Source organism: Pseudophryne corroboree, chromosome 6, assembly GCF_028390025.1.
Source record: "Pseudophryne corroboree isolate aPseCor3 chromosome 6, aPseCor3.hap2, whole genome shotgun sequence".
In the NCBI taxonomy this organism is placed as follows: Eukaryota; Metazoa; Chordata; class Amphibia; order Anura; family Myobatrachidae; genus Pseudophryne; species Pseudophryne corroboree.
Window position 1 is genome coordinate 437,303,241 of NC_086449.1, and position 19,748 is coordinate 437,322,988.

The following is a 19,748-nucleotide window of genomic DNA, read 5'->3' on the forward strand; positions in this document are numbered from 1 at the left end:
TGCATCGGGGCTTCACCATATAGTCCCACCCACTGACTCAGTCAAATCAGTTTTTTGCTTGGTGCGGCAGGAAGCCGGACCATGGTCACAGGGCTGCTATAGATAAAACAGCCTGAAGCTTTTATTATTTTATTTTTATAGACTTACTATGTTTTTTGAGCGACCTTTCTTAACAGCGTCTTAAACGCATACTGGAAAGAGTCGCTCCAACAACTCCTCACCGGGTCCCAACAACGCTTACCTTCGCGGTATAAGTGCTGTCTCGACGGGCGTCTGTGTCGGATGTTCTAGCAGGTCCAGCAGATGTAACCAGGCTGTGACCGGAGCATGGGGGGGGAGGTAAGTCTATTGATTTCCTCTTACTAGGGGAGACACGGCTACACTGTATTGGTGGAGACTACAAACAGTGTGTTGATGCGCCGAACATCTCGAGTGTGACAGCGCTATGCTCTAGGGATCATAGGCGCCAGGACTCGGTAGAGGCCGCGATCCTTAGAGTTTAAGTCAACAGGGGGATTCAGACGCTCTCCTGGCCGCGCCTCCTCTGAGTTCATGACCAGTTTCCGTGCGTCTCCCGTCCATGAACTAAATGACCTCACTTCCGTCTCAGACGCTACCACGAGGGTACTCGGTCGCAGCTTAGACGCTGCGGTTGTGTACGCTAGAGAACCCGCCTAGACCGAGTCGCAGGCCTTAGCGTCTGCATACACGTGGAGGTCGCTGAGCGTCCGTGTCCACAGGAAGCGACTGTGTCCGTTATCAGTTATCAGAAGCGGTAGTGTACATCAGGAGCGGTAGTGTACTTCAGTAGCGTCTGAATCCACTCAGCGTCTTACGAGCGCATTTGCTTGGATATGGAAGTGTGGTGAGTCTCCCTGTATCCCGCTCTACAGAGGAAGGGTGTACAGTACTAAAAATTCTCTCTACTTGTTAGTATGAATTGTTAACTTTTAGTACATATTGCATATGAGATCTGTATATTACTGTGTTTTCTGCATGTTATGTTGAAAAAGAACCAGTTGAAACAGAAGTACAATTTCTCTGACGTCCTAGTGGATGCTGGGAACTCCGTAAGGACCATGGGGGATAGCGGGCTCCGAAGGAGGCTGGGCACTCTAGAAAGATCTTAGACTACCTGGTGTGCACTGGCTCCTCCCACTATGACCCTCCTCCAAGCCCCAGTTAGATTTCGTGCCCGGCCGAGGTTGGATGCACACTAGGGGCTCTCCTGAGCTCTTAGAAAGTTATAGTCTTAGAATTTGTTATTTTCAGTGAGACCTGCTGGCAACAGGCTCACTGCAGCGAGGGACTAAGGGGAGAAGAAGCGAACTCGCCTGCTTGCAGCCGGATTGGGCTTCTTAGGCTACTGGACACCATTAGCTCCAGAGGGATCGACCGCAGGCCCAGCCTTGATGTTCGGTCCCGGAGCCGCGCCGCCGTCCCCCTTACAGAGCCAGAAGCAAGAAGATGGTCCGGAAAATCGGCGGCATGAAGACTCTGTCTTCACCAAGGTAGCGCACAGCACTGCAGCTGTGCGCCATTGCTCCTCTCACACACTTCACACTCCGGTCACTGAGGGTGCAGGGCGCTGGGGGGGGCGCCCTGAGGCAGCAATAAAAACACCTTGGCTGGCTAAAATACCTCAATATATAGCCCCAGGGGCTATATATGAGGTAAATACCCCTGCCAGAATTCCATAAAAAACGGGAGAATAGGCCGCGAAAAAGGGGCGGAGCCTATCTCCTCAGCACACTGGCGCCATTTTCCCTCACAGCTCCGCTGGAAGGAAGCTCCCTAGCTCTCCCCTGCAGTCTACAAAGGGTTAATAAAGAGAGGGGGGGGCACTAAATTTAGGCGCAGTATACATTATATATAAAAACAGCAGCTATAGGGGACATAACTCAGTTAGTCCCTGCATTATATAGCGCTCTGGTGTGTGCTGGCATACTCTCACTCTGTCCCCCCAAAGGGCTTTTGTGGGTCCTGTCCTCGTTTAGAGCATTCCCTGTGTGTCTGCGGTGTGTCGGTACGGCTGTGTCGACATGTTGAATGAGGAGGCTTATATGGTGACGGAACAGAGGCCGATATATGTGATGTCGCCCCCTGTGGGGCCGACACCAGAGTGGATGGATAGGTGAAAGGTATTAACCGACAGTGTCAACTCCTTACATAAATGATGATACTCCTTCGAAAAAAGGGAGTTGTAATTATCCCGTACTTGGACAATCTCGTTATAAGGGCGAGGTCCAAGGAGCAGTTGGTAGTCGGGGTAGCACTATTTTGGAAAGTGCTACAACAGCATGGTTGGATTCTAAACAGTCCAAAGTCACAGCTGGTTCCTATGACACGTCTACTGTTCCTGGGGATGGTTCTGGACATAAACCAGAAATAGTGTTTCTCCCGGAGGAGAAAGCCAAGGAGTTGTCATCTCTAGTCAGAGATCTCCTGAAGCCAAAATAGGTAGCGGTGCATCATTGCACGCGAGTCCTGGGAAAAATGGTAGCTTCCTACGAAGCAATCCCATTAGGCAGGTTCCATACAAGAACTTTTCAGAGGGACCTGTTGGACAAGTGGTCCGGATCGCATCTTCCGATGCATAGGCTGATACCCTGGTCCTTGGAGACAGGGTTATCTCTACTGTGGTGGCTGCAGAGTGCCCATCTTCAAGAGGGCCGCAGGTTCGGCAAACAGGACTAGGTCCTAGTGACCATGGATTCCAGCCTTTGAGGCTGGGGGGCAGTCACACAGGGAAGAAACTTCCAGGGACTTTGGTCAAGTCAGGTTATTTCCCTACACATAAATATTCTAGACCTGAGGGCCATTTACAATGCCCTGAGGCCGGCAAGGCCTCTGCTTCAAAACCAGCCGGTACTGATCCAATCAGACAACATCACGGCAGTCGCCCATGTAAACCAACAGGGCGGCACAAGAAGCAGGATGGCGATGGCAGAAGCCACAAGGATTCTCCGATAGGCGGAAAATCATGTGTTAGCACTGTCAGCAGTGTTCATTCCCGGAGTGGACAACTGGGAAGCAGATCTTCTCAACAGACACGACCTCCACCCGGGAGAATGGGGACTTCCTCCAGAAGTCTTCCAATAGGATTGTACACCATTGGGAAAGGCCACAGGTGGACATGATGGCGTCCCGCCTCAACAAAAAGCTATAAAAGATATTGCACCAGGTCAAGGGACCCTCAGGCGATAGCTATGGACGCTCTGGTAACACCGTGGGTGTACCAGTCGGTTTATGTGTTCTCCCCTCTGCCTCTCATACCAAAGGTACTGAGAATAATAAGAAGGCGAGGAGTAAGAACGATACTCGTGGATGGCCAAGAAGAGCTTGGTACCCTGAACTTCAAGAAATTATATCAGAGGACCCATGGCCTCTGCCACTCAGACAGGACCTGCGGTAGCAGGGGCCCTGTCTGTTCCAAGACTTACCGCGGCTGCGTTTGACGGCATGGCGGTTGAACGCCGGATCCTGAAGGAAAAGGGCATTCCGGAGGAAGTCATTCCTACGCTTACTAAAGCCAGGAAAGAGGTTACAGCAACTCATTATCACCGCATATGGCGAAAATATGTTGCATGGTGTGAGGCCGAAAGGGCCCCAACAGAGGAATTTCAACTAGGTCGATTTCTGCATTTCCTGCAAGCAGGAGTGACTATGGGCCTTAAATTGGGTTCCATTAAGGTACAGATCTCGGCTCTGTCGATTTTCTTTCAAAAAGAACTAGCTTCAGTACCTGAAGTTCAGAAATTTATAAAAGGAGTGCTGCATAGTCAGCCCCCGTTTGTGCCTCCTGTGGCACCTTGGGATCTCAACGTGGTGTTGAGTATCTTAAAGTCACATTGGTTTGAGCCACTAAAAACCGTGGATCTGAAATATCTCACGTGGAAGGTGGTCATGTTATTGGCCTTGGCTTCGGCCAGGCAAGTATCAGAATTGGCGGCTTTATCATGTAAAAGCCCTTATCTGATTTTCCATATGGATAGGGCAGAATTGAGGACTCGTCCCCAGTTCTCCCTAAGGTGGTGTCAGCGTTTCACCTGAACCAGCCTATGGTAGTGCCTACGGCTACTAGGGACTTGGAGGACTCCAAGTTTTTAGACGTGGTCAGGGCCCTGAAAATATATGTTTCCAGAACGGCTGGAGTCAGAAAATCTGACTCGCTGTTTATCCTATATGCACCCAACAAGCTGGGTGCTCCTGCTTCTACGCAGACTATTGCTCGTTGGATTTGTAGTACAATTCAGCTTGCACATTCTGTGGCAGGCCTGCCACAGCCAAAAATCTGTCAATGCCCATTCCACAAGGAAGGTGGGCTCATCTTGGGCGGCTGCCCGAGGGGTCTCGGCTTTACAACTTTGCCGAGCTGCTACTTGGTCAGGGGCAAACACGTTTGCAAAATTATATAAATTTGATACCCTGGCTGAGGAGGACCTGGAGTTCTCTCATTCGGTGTTGCAGAGTCATCCGCACTCTCCCGCCCATTTGGGAGCTTTGGTATAATCCCCATGGTCCTTACGGAGTTCCCAGCATCCACTAGGACGTCAGAGAAAATAAGAATTTACTCACCGGTAATTCTATTTCTCGTAGTCCGTAGTGGATGCTGGGCGCCCATCCCAAGTGCGGTTTATCTGCAATACTTGTACATAGTTATTGTTAACTAAATCGGGTTATTGTTGAGCCATCTGTTGAGAGGCTCTATTGTTTCATACTGTTAACTGTGTTTCATATCACGAGTTGTACGGTGTGATTGGTCTGGCTGGTATGAGTCTTACCCGGGATTCAAAATCCTTCCTTATTGTGTACGCTCGTCCGGGCACAGTACCTAACTGAGGCTTGGAGGAGGGTCATAGTGGGAGGAGCCAGTGCACACCAGGTAGTCTAAGATCTTTCTAGAGTGCCCAGCCTCCTTCGGAGCCCGCTATCCCCCATGGTCCTTACGGAGTTCCCAGCATCCACTACGGACTACGAGAAATAGAATTACCGGTGAGTAAATTCTTATTTTTCCTACTTACTTGTAAGTTGTTATGGGGGTTGTATTCTCATATGACAATGTCTAATGCCTTAACATGTGACTGACTGCTAGTATGTGTGCTGACTTTTCTATGTCGTTAGTCCTGTTCTGACCCTCAATTCAGGTGCACGGCTGTGGTCAGATTGATCTCACTTCTATATACTCATATATAGGTGATTTTCAGTCACAAATTGTGTAGTCATTAACAGATTATTACCATGTCTGTGAGCAGCAAAAGTGACCAGGAGAATTTATCAAGCCCACCTACATCCCTAACATGCTTATCTTCTAAGACAGGGTTAATTGGTATGGACCAATTGGTCACTTATGAGGGGTTGTGTGCGAACTGTGTTGCTTTTCAGCAAAGTAAAAAACAGGAGTTGGTTTAACCACCAACAGAGCCACCATGGAATATGTTCGCAAATACTTTATCTTCAATAGCGGACAGGTTAACTCCGGTAGCACCACCTCAAGGGTTAGGTTTCACTATTAACCCATACATGCAGCTCCCTTCCTACGGCTTGGTTCCAGTAGCCTCTACAAGCAACCAAGGGACAGGTAAGACTAAAGACCCGTACACACTGGTCGATGTATCGGCCGTTCTCTTGAACGGCCGATACATCGTGGGACCGTTGGCCAGTGTGTACGGGCGATACGTCTGTGAACTCCGTCGTTCACAGACGTATCTCGTTGGCCGCGCAGCACAGCCAACAGCCAATATATCTAACGATATATTGGCGCGTCCTGTGTGTGTACGGGGCGGTCGTCCGACCGCCCGTACACATGCTGCGGCGGCCGGCGGTGATTGACAGGTGAACTGGGCGGGCGCGAGCGCCCGCCCGCCCAGTTCATGACGTCGGTCCCCCGACGGATCGGGCTGTGTGTATGCACAGCACACTGCCCGATCCGTACATAGATATATCTGCAGATCAATTGATCTGCAGATATATCTAATAGTGTGTACCCACCTTAAGACAGATGCATCTGTGTGGCAGACTACACAAGATGATACAACAGATGATGATACAGTATATTCAAATACTCCGTATGATGATCAGTCGCAGAGTTTTAGTTCAGAGGATGTAGCTGAACTTATTGATGCTGTGACGGCTGTTCTCTCCTTGGAAGAGCCAGCCAAGACAGTGTTAAAATCTAAAGCACCTGTATTTAAACGAACAAAATCAGTTAAAACTGAATTCCCAGCGTCAGATGAGCTGACGGAAATGATGGATGAGTCTTGGGCGACGCCCAGTAAGAAATATAAGATTCCGAAAAGATGGAATTCTTATTATCCATTTCCAGCTGCGGATTGTTCGAAAAGAGAAGTTCCTCCAAAAGTAGATGCACATGTACTGCGACTTGTGCATAAATCTGCTTTACCACTGTCATCTACCTCGCTAAATGAGGTCACAGACAGAAGGGTAGATAGCTTCTTGAAAAATTTATTTTCTCTAGTAGGAGCAGTGGTAAGACCTGCTATGGCTTCGGCCTGGGTAGCAAAGGCAATGGGCGAATGGATAGAGGAACTAGAGAATGACATCTCTTCTCCTAATAGGGAGCAAGAGTATCATTTAAGCCGTTTAAGGCAATCTGCCCAATACTTGGAAGAAGCAGCAATTGATATGGGTACAGTTGCTTCTAAAGCTTCAGCCTTGACGGTAGCCGCTCGCAGAGCAGTTTGGCTACATACCTGGAAGGCAGATGTGGAATCCAAGAAAGAATTGGAAGCATTGCATTTCATTGGTAATATATTGTTTGGGAAACCATTATCTGATATCCTAGAATCAGAGGCTGAATCAAAGAAGGTCAGATTTCAGGCTACTTATAACCCTAAGGGGCCCTACTCATTTGACGATGCGCCGCCGAGGTGCCCGACGGCTGAATCGGCCGACGAGCGACCTGGCGGCGGGGGGGGGGGCAGTGACGGCGGGAGTGAAGTTTCTTCACTCCCTCCGTCACGCGGCTGCATTGAAGTGCAGGCAAATATGGACGAGATCGTCCATATTGGCCTGCATGCACAGCCGACGGGAGACCAGCGATGAACGAGCGCGGAGCCGCGCATCGTTCATCGCTGGAGTCTCCACATTGAAAGATATGAATGAGTTCTCGTTCATTTATGAACGAGATCGTTCATATCTTTCAGAAATTCGGCCAGTGTGTAGGGCCTATAAGTCTAAGGGTTCAAAGTGTCGCTCATTTTGCTGGCAAAGCGAAAGCTAAAGAGGAGTCTAAGCAACCCCAGTTAAAAACCAGGGGTAGGAAGCAGTGGGCTAGCAAAAAGCCAGCTTCCAAGCCTGAACAGAAACCATCAGCCTGAAGAGACGGGCCTCCGCCTGGAGGATTCCAGGGTTGGTGGCCGACTCCTTCATTTTGCATACATATGGCAACAGTCAACAACAGATGCTTGGGTGCAGAAGGTGGTATCTCAGGGGTATGGGTTCCCATTCAGGAGACAGCCTCCTCAAAGATTTTTTTGCACCAGCCCGTCTCGTATAGAGTTGAAGGCCAATGCCCTGCAAGAAGCAGTCCAAAAATGACTGCAGTCAGGTGTGATTGTCCCAGTACCACCATCACAGAGGGGGCAGGGGTTTTACTCCAATCTATTTCTGATCCAGAAGCCAAATGGGTCATTTCGACCAATTCTCAATCTGAAAATGTTGAACAAATACATTTGGATCCCAAGGTTCCACATGGAGACGTTACGCTCCATAATGTTGGCTATGGAGCCGGGAGATTACATGGTATCTCTGGATGTACAGGATGCTTACCTACATGTGCCTATAGCACTGTCACATCAGTGTTACCTTAGGTTTGCCATCCTCCAGGAACATTTTCAGTTCCAAGCTTTGCCCTTCGGGCTAGCAACAGCACCCAGGGTGTTTAGCAAAATTAAGGTGGTTATGGCAGCTTGTCTGCGCAAACAGGGGATAAGAATATTCCCATATCTCGACGACCTTTTAATCCTAGCACATTCGCAGGATTTACTTTTGAGCCATCTTCAACAGACAATAGTTTGTTTACAGAGACACGGGTGGCTCATAAATTGGGAAAAGTCGTCTCTGAATCCGTCACAGCGGATGGTTCACTTGGGGGCCATATTGGATTCAGACCTACAGAAAGTTCTCTTACCAGAGAAAAAGATAGTCAAGGCGCAGGTCATGGCTCAGGAAGCGTTGCACGCCCAGACAATGTCAGTCCATGCAGCAATGCGACTGTTGGGTTTGATGATATCAACCTTCGACATGGTGGAATATGCGCAATTCCACTCCAGACCTTTATTCTGACCAAATGGAACGGAAATCATCAGACGATAAAAAAGCAGATGATAAAGTTCCCAGTAAACGTAAAAAGGTCTCTACAGACAGACCATTTAAACAAGGGGAGACCCTTTTGGATAAAAGAATGGCAAGTCCTGACAACAGATGCCAGTCTGCAAGGCTGGGGTGCGGTACTTGGAAGTCTTTGGTTCCAGGGAAAATGGACCGCAAGGGAAAGTCGCCTGCCAATAAATCTGTTGGAAATAAGGGCCATTTACATGTCTCTACTTCAGGCAAAGAACAGTCTACAAGGAAGACCGGTCCAGATTCGCTCGAACAATGCGACAGCAGTAGCGTACCTCAATCATCAAGGAGGAACTCACAGCAAGTGACTGATGGAGGAGTTAACTCCCATTCTAAGATGGGCAGAACTCCATCTCCCAGCATTGTCAGCAGTGTTTGTCCCAGGTGTACTGAACTGGGAAGCGGATTTTCTCAGTCGACACACCATTCAGGAACCGAATGGGCATTACACCCAGAAGTGTTTCAGACACTAGTGAACAGATGGGCTCTACCAGAGATAGATCTCATGGCGTCTCGTCTAAACAACAAGGTTCCGAGGTACGGATCGAGAACAAAGGATCCCGGAGCGGTCCTTGTAGACGCGCTGTCAGTAGAATGGAAATTTCATTTGGCATATCTGTTCCCTCCAATATCTCTGTTACCCAGAGTAGTGAGAAAAATAAAGCAAGCAAAGGGAGCAATAATTCTAATAGCTCCAGCTTGGCCAAGGAGGCATTGGTACACAGATCTACTGAGAATGTCTGTGGAAGCACCGATACTGCTCCCTCAACGTCCAGATCTGCTAATGCAGGGTCCTTGTTGCCACAGTCATCTGGATCGTCTGTCTTTGACGGTGTGGCTATTGAAACCTCTATCTTAGAAGCTAGAAGATTTTCAAAACAAGTAATCCAAACTATGCTTAGAGCAAGAAAGCCTTCTTCAGCTCGTGTGTATCATAGAATATGGCAAGCCTATATTCATTGGTGTACTGGAAAAAGTTTGAATCCAAGATCTTTTAAAGTATCCAGGATTTTGGATTTCCTTCAAGCAGGATTGGATAAAGGTTTGAAAGTTGTTTCCTTGAGAGTTCAAGTATCAGCATTAACTGTATGGTTTCAGCGAAAGATTGCTGATTTACAGGATGTGCGTACTTTCTTTCAGGGAGTTGTACATATTCTACCTCCATTTGTTCCTCCTGCAACTCCCTGGGATTTGAATTTAGTTCTGAAATTCCTCCAGGGTCCTCCGTTTGAACCGCTTAAGAGAGCAGATCTTAAATGGTTAACGGCAAAAGTACTTTTTCTACTGGCAATGGCGTCAGCCAGAAGAGTGTCAGATTTAGGAGCGTTATCGTGTAAGTCTCCTTTCCTAAGTTTTTTTCCAGACAGAACAGTTCTCAGCACTAGATCTGGTTATCTTCCAAAGGTGGTTTCAAAGTTTCACCTGAATGAAGAGATTGTAGTCCCAGCTTTTCAGGTATCGGGACTTTCTGCGGGAGAAGCGTCGCTGGACGTAGTCCGAGCTTTAAGAATCTACATAGATCGTACTAGTGCCATCAGGAAAACAGATTCTCTCTTTATCCTCTACGGATTTCATAGAAGAGGATGGCCTGCTAGTAAACAAACGCTGGCGAGATGGCTCCGAATGGTAATATCAGAAGCTTATTCTCATGCAGATCTCCCTACTCCGGCTAATGTCTCTGCACACTCTACACGTAAGGTAGGTCCTTCATGGGCAGCACAACAGGGTGCTTCAGCAGAACAGATATGTAAGGCAGCCACATGGTCTTCCATAAACACATTCATTAGACATTATGCCTTGGATACTTTTGCCTCTCATGACGCAGACTTCGGGCGAAAGGTCCTCCTGTGTAATCAGGAGCGTCCCCACCACTAAAATTGGCTTTGGGAATCCCAATGTTATCCTGTGGACCCAGCCAGAGAAATAGACGTTATGGTAAGAACTTACCGTTGATAACGTGATTTCTCTTATGTCCACAGGTATCCACAGGGATCCCATCCTGACGCACCTGATTTGATGATCTTGACAATCACTAAACCTCTTCCCTCTTGTATGGAAGGGTGTGCATGTGTGTTCTTATCGCCTAAATAGGTTTCTACCTGATGCTCCTGCCTAAATTGCTGTGGAAAGAACTGATTTGACTGAGTCAGTGGGTGGGACTATATGGTGAAGTCCCGATGCATCCTGGGAGGCCAGAAAGCTCGTGACCGTGTTGGTGCCATTTCCGCTGTCGCTCAACCATATCCCAATGTTATCCTGTGGATACCTGTGCACATAAGAGAAATCACGTTATCAACGGTAAGTTCTTACCATAACGTCTATTTATCAATCCTTCTAAAGGGGACAGGTGGAGTTCCTGCACATAGTAATCAGATTGTGGCTGTCTTTTTATAGAATGTACTAGATAAATTATAGCGAGAATCTGTTGCTGTGGTCAACACCTCAACTTGGCGACTATAGAAAGTTTGATGATACAAGTTCACCACATGGGACTCCCTGGGTTAGTATAACTACACTGCCTCAGAACATCATTAAACTTGTTCAGAACATTAAAATGTGTACCCTTGTGTGCTAGCTTTGCTCGCCATGCTTCAGGCATGTGGCTCAGTCTGCTCCACTTTACTCGCCACAGGTTACTATTCCCAATAAATGTCCATGTGGATAGTGCTCTGAGGAAGTTTAGTTATGCTGCCCCAGGGTATCCCATATTCTGAACTTGAGCCAAGTTTGATAAATCTCCCCCAACAGTCACAACAGCTGCTTTGACATCAATGACTGTCCAATGTAAAACTTGGACACAGGCGTGGATCACAGAAGCCGGCAGTGGGTTTTTTTTTTTTTTTAACTCAAGACGCCTCCTGCTGCTTTTGCATATTTTAGCGCAGTGCTAACTGCGTCCATCTCTGAATCAGGCCCTCAGTCTCTCCTGTTGGTAATTAATTTAGTTTAAAAAAATCATCTTTATAAATTGGAATTAATACTAATTAATATATAAATAAATGAAGGCAAAAAAGCAAATGAGTATGGGTATGGGAAAAAAGAGATCTGGAAATATGCCATGTAGTATCAGCGCCATGTACATTTTACCTTTATGTGATACTGTAACAGAAAGTCAGCATTTTTAAGTGTGTGGCATTGGAGTAGGATTTATTTTGTTACTGATTCATGTACCTGAGTGAACCTAATATTTGAAGTGACAGTGTTCACAAATGCAACAGTACCTCAACTTCTTAATGCATCAATAGCTCATTAATGTTACAGAATATTTTGACATGGCTATTTATTCAGAGACACTGTTGTAGCTGTGCAAAAGGCTGGTAAAGCTGGGTACACACGGTAAGATTTTGGCTAAGTTAAGATATCTTACACTATTTCCCTGAGCTCCTGACCAAACGAAATAGTGCATACACATGGTCAGATATAGCATAAGATTTAGCCCAATAGGATTTAGCATACGATATGGCTTCTCAATTTATTGTGAGGAAGCAAATCATACACATGGTACAATATGCACTAGATCGTGTACTATCTAGACAAAACTGAGCTGCATGTTCATTCAATATAGCACATCTGATCCGACCCGCGTGAGCGCGTATCGTGCATACACGCAGTGCGATATAGTGCAAAAAAATCACACCGTGTGTTACAAACCTTAAGCACCTGAGGTATGTACTGGTCAAGGTGATCTTACAGTGTGTGTGTGTGTGTGTGTGTATGTATGTATGTATGTATGTATGTATGTATGTATGTATGTATGTGTGTGTGTATATATATGTGTATATATATATGTAAATATATATATATATTGTGCATGTATATGTATATATGTGTGTGTGTGTGTGTATATATGTATATGAATAGGAGGGGATGAGGGTTAGTAGCGACCTCGGTGTCAGTAAAGGGAAAAACTGGCAGTAGGTTTATAAATGTTAAAAGGCTATTTATTCACATAAAATTTCAAACATAAAAGAGATACATAAAAAATATGGGACAATTTAAAATACAACTGCACTAAAAGTACCAAATAAAAGAGTGTATAAAATGATCCTTATCTAAAAGAGATACATAAAAAAATATGGGACAATTTAAAATACAACTGAACTAAAAGTACCAAATAAAAGAGTGTATAAAATGATCCTTATCTTAGAGAGAGGTAGGTACAGGTCAACCAACGCGTTTCGTCTGATGAGACTTCTTCCCTGTGAAGAAGTCTCATCAGACAAAACGCGTTGGTTGACCTGTACCTACCTCTCTCTAAGATAAGGATAATTTTATATACTCTTTTATTTGGTACTTTTAGTTCAGTTGTGTTTTAAATTGTCCCATATTTTTTATGTATCTCTTTTATGTTTTAAATTTTCTGTGAATAAATAGCCTTTTAACATTTATAAACCTACTGCCAGTTTTTACCTTTACTGACACCGAGGTCGCTACTAACCCTCATCCCCTCCTATTCCTACATTGTCTTTAGGGTTTTACCACCCCTATATTCTTTGAGGGTAATAGCAGACGCCCCGCTAGTAGCATAGGGGAGTGTCATAGTGACTAGCTCTTTAAACAACGTATCTGTTTATCATACATGTGGTGCAATATTAATCCTTACGTTTATATATATATATATATATATATATATATGTGTGCATATGTGTATATATATATATATATATATATATATATATATATATATATATATATATATATATATATATATATATATTATACTAAAGCGCCTACTCATGTAAAATGTGCTCAGGTGAGCAAATATTTTGGGAGTGGACTTAGCTTCTTATTTAGGGTCTTCAGTCATAAGACCAGCATATGATCAAAATGTATATAAAAGTAAAGAGAAAATATAGAGACCATCGTGTGTAACATCTTAACTCTGCATATTTGTTTAAAAGCGACAGATACTGTGTAAAATCTAGAGATAGCAATCCCAACCAACAAGGTTTTTCCTTTTTTCAAAAACACAGTTTTAATCTCAATAAATACATACTTAAAAACAAATAAATAACAAATAGCAGGTAATGGAAGGTAGCACACGTACAAGAGGTCACAAATACAGTATAAAGGCTTATCTGTCCAAGGTGGCATTCCTTGATACAGAAAGAGTTCCAACGCGTTTCGTCCTTTGTGCGGATTTCATCAAGGGGATGTGCGTGAAGGGGATGTGTGTGTGTATGTGCATGTGTATATATATATATATATAATATAACAAAAGGGTCCTGTACTCGCATCAGTTATTCAAGGGTGGGTGCTATCCCAACAGAACAAAGTCCGCTGAATATATCGAAGTCCACATACGTGGCGGGCGCACTCTCACTAGTACAACGCTTCTTCAATGATAATTTTCTTTATTGTAGCCTCAGACAATCGACGTTTCGATCCTTCCACAGGATCTTTTTCAAGAAAGGCAATACGATATCATTTGTTCTCAGTTTATACAATCATTAGAAAATGCCTATAAAGATACAAAATGAGAAAAAACTCAGCCTCCCAGGCCCCATATGCGATGGCAGAAAATCTCTATAGACTGGGAATCAATGCCCCATTCATATAGTGACTATATTATTTTAAAAAAGAATGTGCTTAGTGTCAGATAGTATTTTAAAGTATTACACACCGCCGACACAGGTGCCACTCATCACCCAGAATAGAAGGAAGAAAAAAAGAAGAAAAAGAAAAAGACACCCTATTCCTTTAAATGCATAATGTGCCTAATTTTACCAATGCACCCTCAGGTGTGGGGGGTATATACCATGAGAAAGGTCTAAGCCTCATCACTTACTCATGAGCTCAGCAACAGCCGTGTGAATATCCAGCAGGCTATCAACAACATACATGATCCCATAGCAACTGGGAACAACAAGAAACTGTTAGACCTCCCATTAGTGTTCTATTATCATAAATAAACATTAGCTCTCTGGACAGGTTTTTACCTATTGAGATCACAAACCCAGTATGCCGTATCCTGGGGTCTCAGTAGTTCCTATGTACCAATTAGTCCAGCCTGTTCAGAATGATATATATCAATGCAATGCTCACTATATACAGCAAGTGATAAGGCACAAATGGCTCAGAAAAAAGGGTGCTTACCAGGAGTCACTATCAGCCATGTGTTCCCAGGAGACATGCTGTGGACTTCCATGACCCGGATGTTTATATACTCCCAAACCGGAAGTGGATCCGCAGGGACTGAAAAGACGCCTCCCACAAAAGGGCACTTTTCAGGTGTAATAATGGATGTAATTCAATATACACTGGCTCCCATGTCAGGCCGTTCATATGCAACTTGTACTAGCTCGCATGGTGCTACAGACGCTGGAACTGGGATGTGAAACTTATTCGCCGCGTCTTGCGTTCCAACTCCCGGAAGTGGTGCGTTCCACATACCGGAAGTGAACGCGCGTCATATCACAGACTGACGCTGCGGCTGCAGTGGCTCACATATTCACTGATCAACGGAGGGAGAGAAGTAAAGGCTGATCTATGTCACCTGAATTCTCTGTATTAACCCCACATATTCTGTTCTAACCTCCAAATCAGACAAAATTGGCATTTCCCAGATGTGTCTCAGCAGTCAGGGCTTAAAGCCTGCTGATTAGATGTTCAAAGGGTGACATACGTGTCTCTAATGTGTAACGGCATATACACCCAGCCGTTACACATTAGAGACACGTATGTCACCCTTTGAACATCTAATCAGCAGGCTTTAAGCCCTGACTGCTGAGACACATCTGGGAAATGCCAATTTTGTCTGATTTGGAGGTTAGAACAGAATATGTGGGGTTAATACAGAGAATTCAGGTGACATAGATCAGCCTTTACTTCTCTCCCTCCGTTGATCAGTGAATATGTGAGCCACTGCAGCCGCAGCGTCAGTCTGTGATATGACGCGCGTTCACTTCCGGTATGTGGAACGCACCACTTCCGGGAGTTGGAACGCAAGACGCGGCGAATAAGTTTCACATCCCAGTTCCAGCGTCTGTAGCACCATGCGAGCTAGTACAAGTTGCATATGAACGGCCTGACATGGGAGCCAGTGTATATTGAATTACATCCATTATTACACCTGAAAAGTGCCCTTTTGTGGGAGGCGTCTTTTCAGTCCCTGCGGATCCACTTCCGGTTTGGGAGTATATAAACATCCGGGTCATGGAAGTCCACAGCATGTCTCCTGGGAACACATGGCTGATAGTGACTCCTGGTAAGCACCCTTTTTTCTGAGCCATTTGTGCCTTATCACTTGCTGTATATAGTGAGCATTGCATTGATATATATCATTCTGAACAGGCTGGACTAATTGGTACATAGGAACTACTGAGACCCCAGGATACGGCATACTGGGTTTGTGATCTCAATAGGTAAAAACCTGTCCAGAGAGCTAATGTTTATTTATGATAATAGAACACTAATGGGAGGTCTAACAGTTTCTTGTTGTTCCCAGTTGCTATGGGATCATGTATGTTGTTGATAGCCTGCTGGATATTCACACGGCTGTTGCTGAGCTCATGAGTAAGTGATGAGGCTTAGACCTTTCTCATGGTATATACCCCCCACACCTGAGGGTGCATTGGTAAAATTAGGCACATTATGCATTTAAAGGAATAGGGTGTCTTTTTCTTTTTCTTCTTTTTTTCTTCCTTCTATTCTGGGTGATGAGTGGCACCTGTGTCGGCGGTGTGTAATACTTTAAAATACTATCTGACACTAAGCACATTCTTTTTTAAAATAATATAGTCACTATATGAATGGGGCATTGATTCCCAGTCTATAGAGATTTTCTGCCATCGCATATGGGGCCTGGGAGGCTGAGTTTTTTCTCATTTTGTATCTTTATAGGCATTTTCTAATGATTGTATAAACTGAGAACAAATGATATCGTATTGCCTTTCTTGAAAAAGATCCTGTGGAAGGATCGAAACGTCGATTGTCTGAGGCTACAATAAAGAAAATTATCATTGAAGAAGCGTTGTACTAGTGAGAGTGCGCCCGCCACGTATGTGGACTTCGATATATATATATATATATATATAATATAATGTATAAAAAAATATGTATATATGTGTGTGTGTGTGTGTGTGTGTGTGTGTGTGTGTATATATATATATATATATATATATATATATATATAAATAAATCGATATCGGTAGCTGAAATACTACAGTAATGTGCATGTCCTAGTTATGAGGCCTTTAGCACTGCTGTTTATTTAAGCTGGTCAGCAGTTTGCAAATAACATCCTCTTTTGTGTTTAAGTTCAGTGGTTTTATGACTCAATGAAACATTAGAGACGGGAAAGCAGAGCAAACTATTGTTTAAACGTTTGAATAAAAGCTAATTTGTTTCCTGTTTTTTTTTTTTTTTCATTTTAGTTAAGGCTGTTACGTGTTGTAAAAGGCACAATTTGCTATTAAGAGAATTGTATTGCACAATTGAGTCCATCAGTAAGTCCAAGGTCCATTTCCAAATATATAGTTAATTTGCATTTGTCACATGCTCTGTGTATAATTACACTTGTTTGTGTAGTTAGTTTCATCCATTGTGCTTATAATGTGAATTTGTTATTGTAATAGAATAAAGCGAGAATTGTTTGCAACAAGAGTTCGAGGCACAAATAAATAATGACATATATACATACATATCCTGTAATTGTTTAAAAGTGTTAATTAAGCTTAGAATATACTTCATACAAATGCGGTTTTCCTAAAAATTTTACTTGCATAGGTTGAGCTTTACCGTACAGGCCCACACCAGCCAAAGCTTTGCTTCTATCTCCTGTCCATATAGGGATATACATTTACATATTTACAGAGTGGAAAGGGTGTATGATTAAAACCGCTTTCAATAATGAATAATGTGCATTTTTTTTCCCCCGGGGGGGGGTTCTATTGCTCAGAACTCTTTTTTTTTTTTTTCAGTGTGTGTGTGTGTGTGTGTGTGTGTGTGTGTGTGTGTGTGTGTGTGTGTGTGTAAATAAATAAATATATAATGTGTGTGTGTGTATGTATGTATATATGTGTATATATATATATGAGTGTGTAATATATATATATATGTGTGTGTATATATGTGTGTGTGTGTATATATATATATGTGTGTGTATATATATATATATATATATATATATAGATGGAATAGGCGGCACTCGTAGGAATTTTCAAAACAGAAGATAATCAGACCCAGCAGTCAGTGTAGTCACACTGACTGCTGGGTCTGATTATCTTCTGTTTTGAAAATTCTTACGAGTGCCGCCTATTCCAACTATCTATGCATTGCTTTTTGGAGGGCACCTAGGTTGATGTTTCTGACAAGGTGGAGTGCCGGGCATTTGTCTGTATGTATATGTATGTGTATATATATATATATATAATAAGATTTTACTCACCGGTAAATCTATTTCTCGTAGTCCGTAGTGGATGCTGGGGACTCCGTAAGGACCATGGGGAATAGACGGGTTCTGCAGGAGACTGGGCACTCTAAGAAAGATTTAGTACTACTGGTGTGCACTGGCTCCTCCCTCTATGCCCCTCCTCCAGACTTCAGTTAAGGAAACTGTGCCCGGAAGAGCTGACATTACAAGGAAAGGATTTTGGAATCCAGGGTAAGACTCATACCAGCCACACCAATCACACCGTATAACTTGTGATAACATACCCAGTTAACAGTATGAAACACAACAAAGCATCAACCACGGATGCCAACATAACATAACCCTTTATTAAGCAATAACTATATACACGTATTGCAGAAAGTCCGCACTTGGGACGGGCGCCCAGCATCCACTACGGACTACGAGAAATAGATTTACCGGTGAGTAAAATCTTATTTTCTCTAACGTCCTAGTGGATGCTGGGAACTCCGTAAGGACCATGGGGATTATACCAAAGCTCCCAAACGGGCGGGAGAGTGCGGATGACTCTGCAGCACCGAATGGGTAAACACAAGGTCCTCCACAGCCAGGGTATCAAACTTGTAGAATTTTGCAAAGGTGTTTGAACCCGACCAAGTAGCTGCTCGGCAAAGCTGTAATGCCGAGACCCCTCGGGCAGCCGCCCAAGAAGAGCCCACTTTCTTTGTGGAATGGGCTTTTATCGATTTTGGATGCGGCAATCCAGCCGCAGAATGAGCCTGCTGAATCGTGTTACAGATCCAGCGAGCAATAGTTTGCTTTGAAGCAGGAGCACCCAGCTTGTTGGATGCATACAGGATAAACAGCGAGTCAGTTTTCCTGACTCCAGCCGTTCTGGCCACATAAATCTTCAAAGCCCTGACTACATCCAGCAACTTGGAATCCTCCAAGTCACGAGTAGCCGTGGGCACCACAATAGGTTGGTTCAAATGAAAAGATGACACCACCTTCGGCAGAAATTGTGGACGAGTCCGCAATTCTGCCCTGTCCACATGGAAAACCAGATAGGGGCTTTTACATGACAAAGCCGCCAATTCTGACACACGCCTAGCCGAAGCTAAGGCCAATAGCATGACCACCTTCCACGTGAGATACTTTAGCTCCACGGTCTTAAGTGGCTCAAACCAGTGGGATTTCAGGAACCCAACACCACGTTGAGATCCCAAGGTGCCACTGGTGGCACAAAAGGGGGCTGAATATGCAACACTCCCTTAACAAACGTCTGAACCTCAGGAAGAGAAGCCAGTTCTTTTTGAAAGAAAATGGATAGGGCTGAAATCTGGACCTTTATGGACCCCAACTTCAAGCCCATAGTCACTCCAGACTGTAGGAAGTGCAGGAACCGGCCCAGCTGAAATTCCTCTGTAGGAGCCTTCCTGGCCTCACACCAGGCAACATATTTTCGCCATATACGGTGATGGTGTTTTGCTGTCACGTCCTTCCTAGCCTTTATTAGCGTAGGAATAACTTCATCCGGAATGCCTTTTTCCGCTAGGATCCGGCGTTCAACCGCCATGCCGTCAAACGCAGCCGCGGTAAGTCTTGGAACAGACAGGGCCCCTGTTACAACAGGTCCTGTCTGAGAGGCAGAGGCCATGGGTCCTCTGTGAGCATTTCTTGCAGTTCCGGGTACCAAGTCCTTCTTGGCCAATCAGGAACAATGAGTATTGTTCTCACTCCTCTTTTCCTTACGATTCTCAGCACCTTGGGTATGAGAGGAAGAGGAGGAAATACATAGACCGACTGGAACACCCACGGTGTCACTAGTGCATCCACAGCTATCGCCTGAGGGTCCCTTGACCTGGCGCAATACCTTTTTAGCTTTTTGTTGAGGCGGGACGCCATCATGTCCACCTGTGGCAGTTCCCATCGATTTGCAATCTGCGTGAAGACTTCTTGATGAAGTCCCCACTCTCCCGGGTGGAGGTCGTGCCTGCTGAGGAAGTCTGCTTCCCAGTTGTCCACTCCCGGA

At 44.7% G+C, this 19,748-nt stretch overlaps 1 protein-coding gene and 2 long non-coding RNA genes across 5 annotated transcripts in view; 2 read left to right on the forward strand and 1 right to left on the reverse strand.

Moving 5' to 3' along the window:
* Window positions 1–19,748, forward strand: part of SLC2A13 (solute carrier family 2 member 13) — a 440,469-nt gene that overhangs the window by 146,640 nt on the left and 274,081 nt on the right. The window lies entirely within an intron of this gene.
* LOC134935345 (uncharacterized) lies at window positions 13,594–14,375 on the reverse strand. Its single transcript, XR_010180072.1, has 3 exons — window positions 14,304–14,375; window positions 14,153–14,220; window positions 13,594–13,825 (listed from the first exon to the last, which is right to left on the reverse strand). It is a non-coding gene; the product is annotated as an uncharacterized LOC134935345 (long non-coding RNA).
* Window positions 15,657–16,343, forward strand: LOC134935346 (uncharacterized). The gene is made up of 3 exons (XR_010180073.1): window positions 15,657–15,728; window positions 15,812–15,879; window positions 16,207–16,343. It is a non-coding gene; the product is annotated as an uncharacterized LOC134935346 (long non-coding RNA).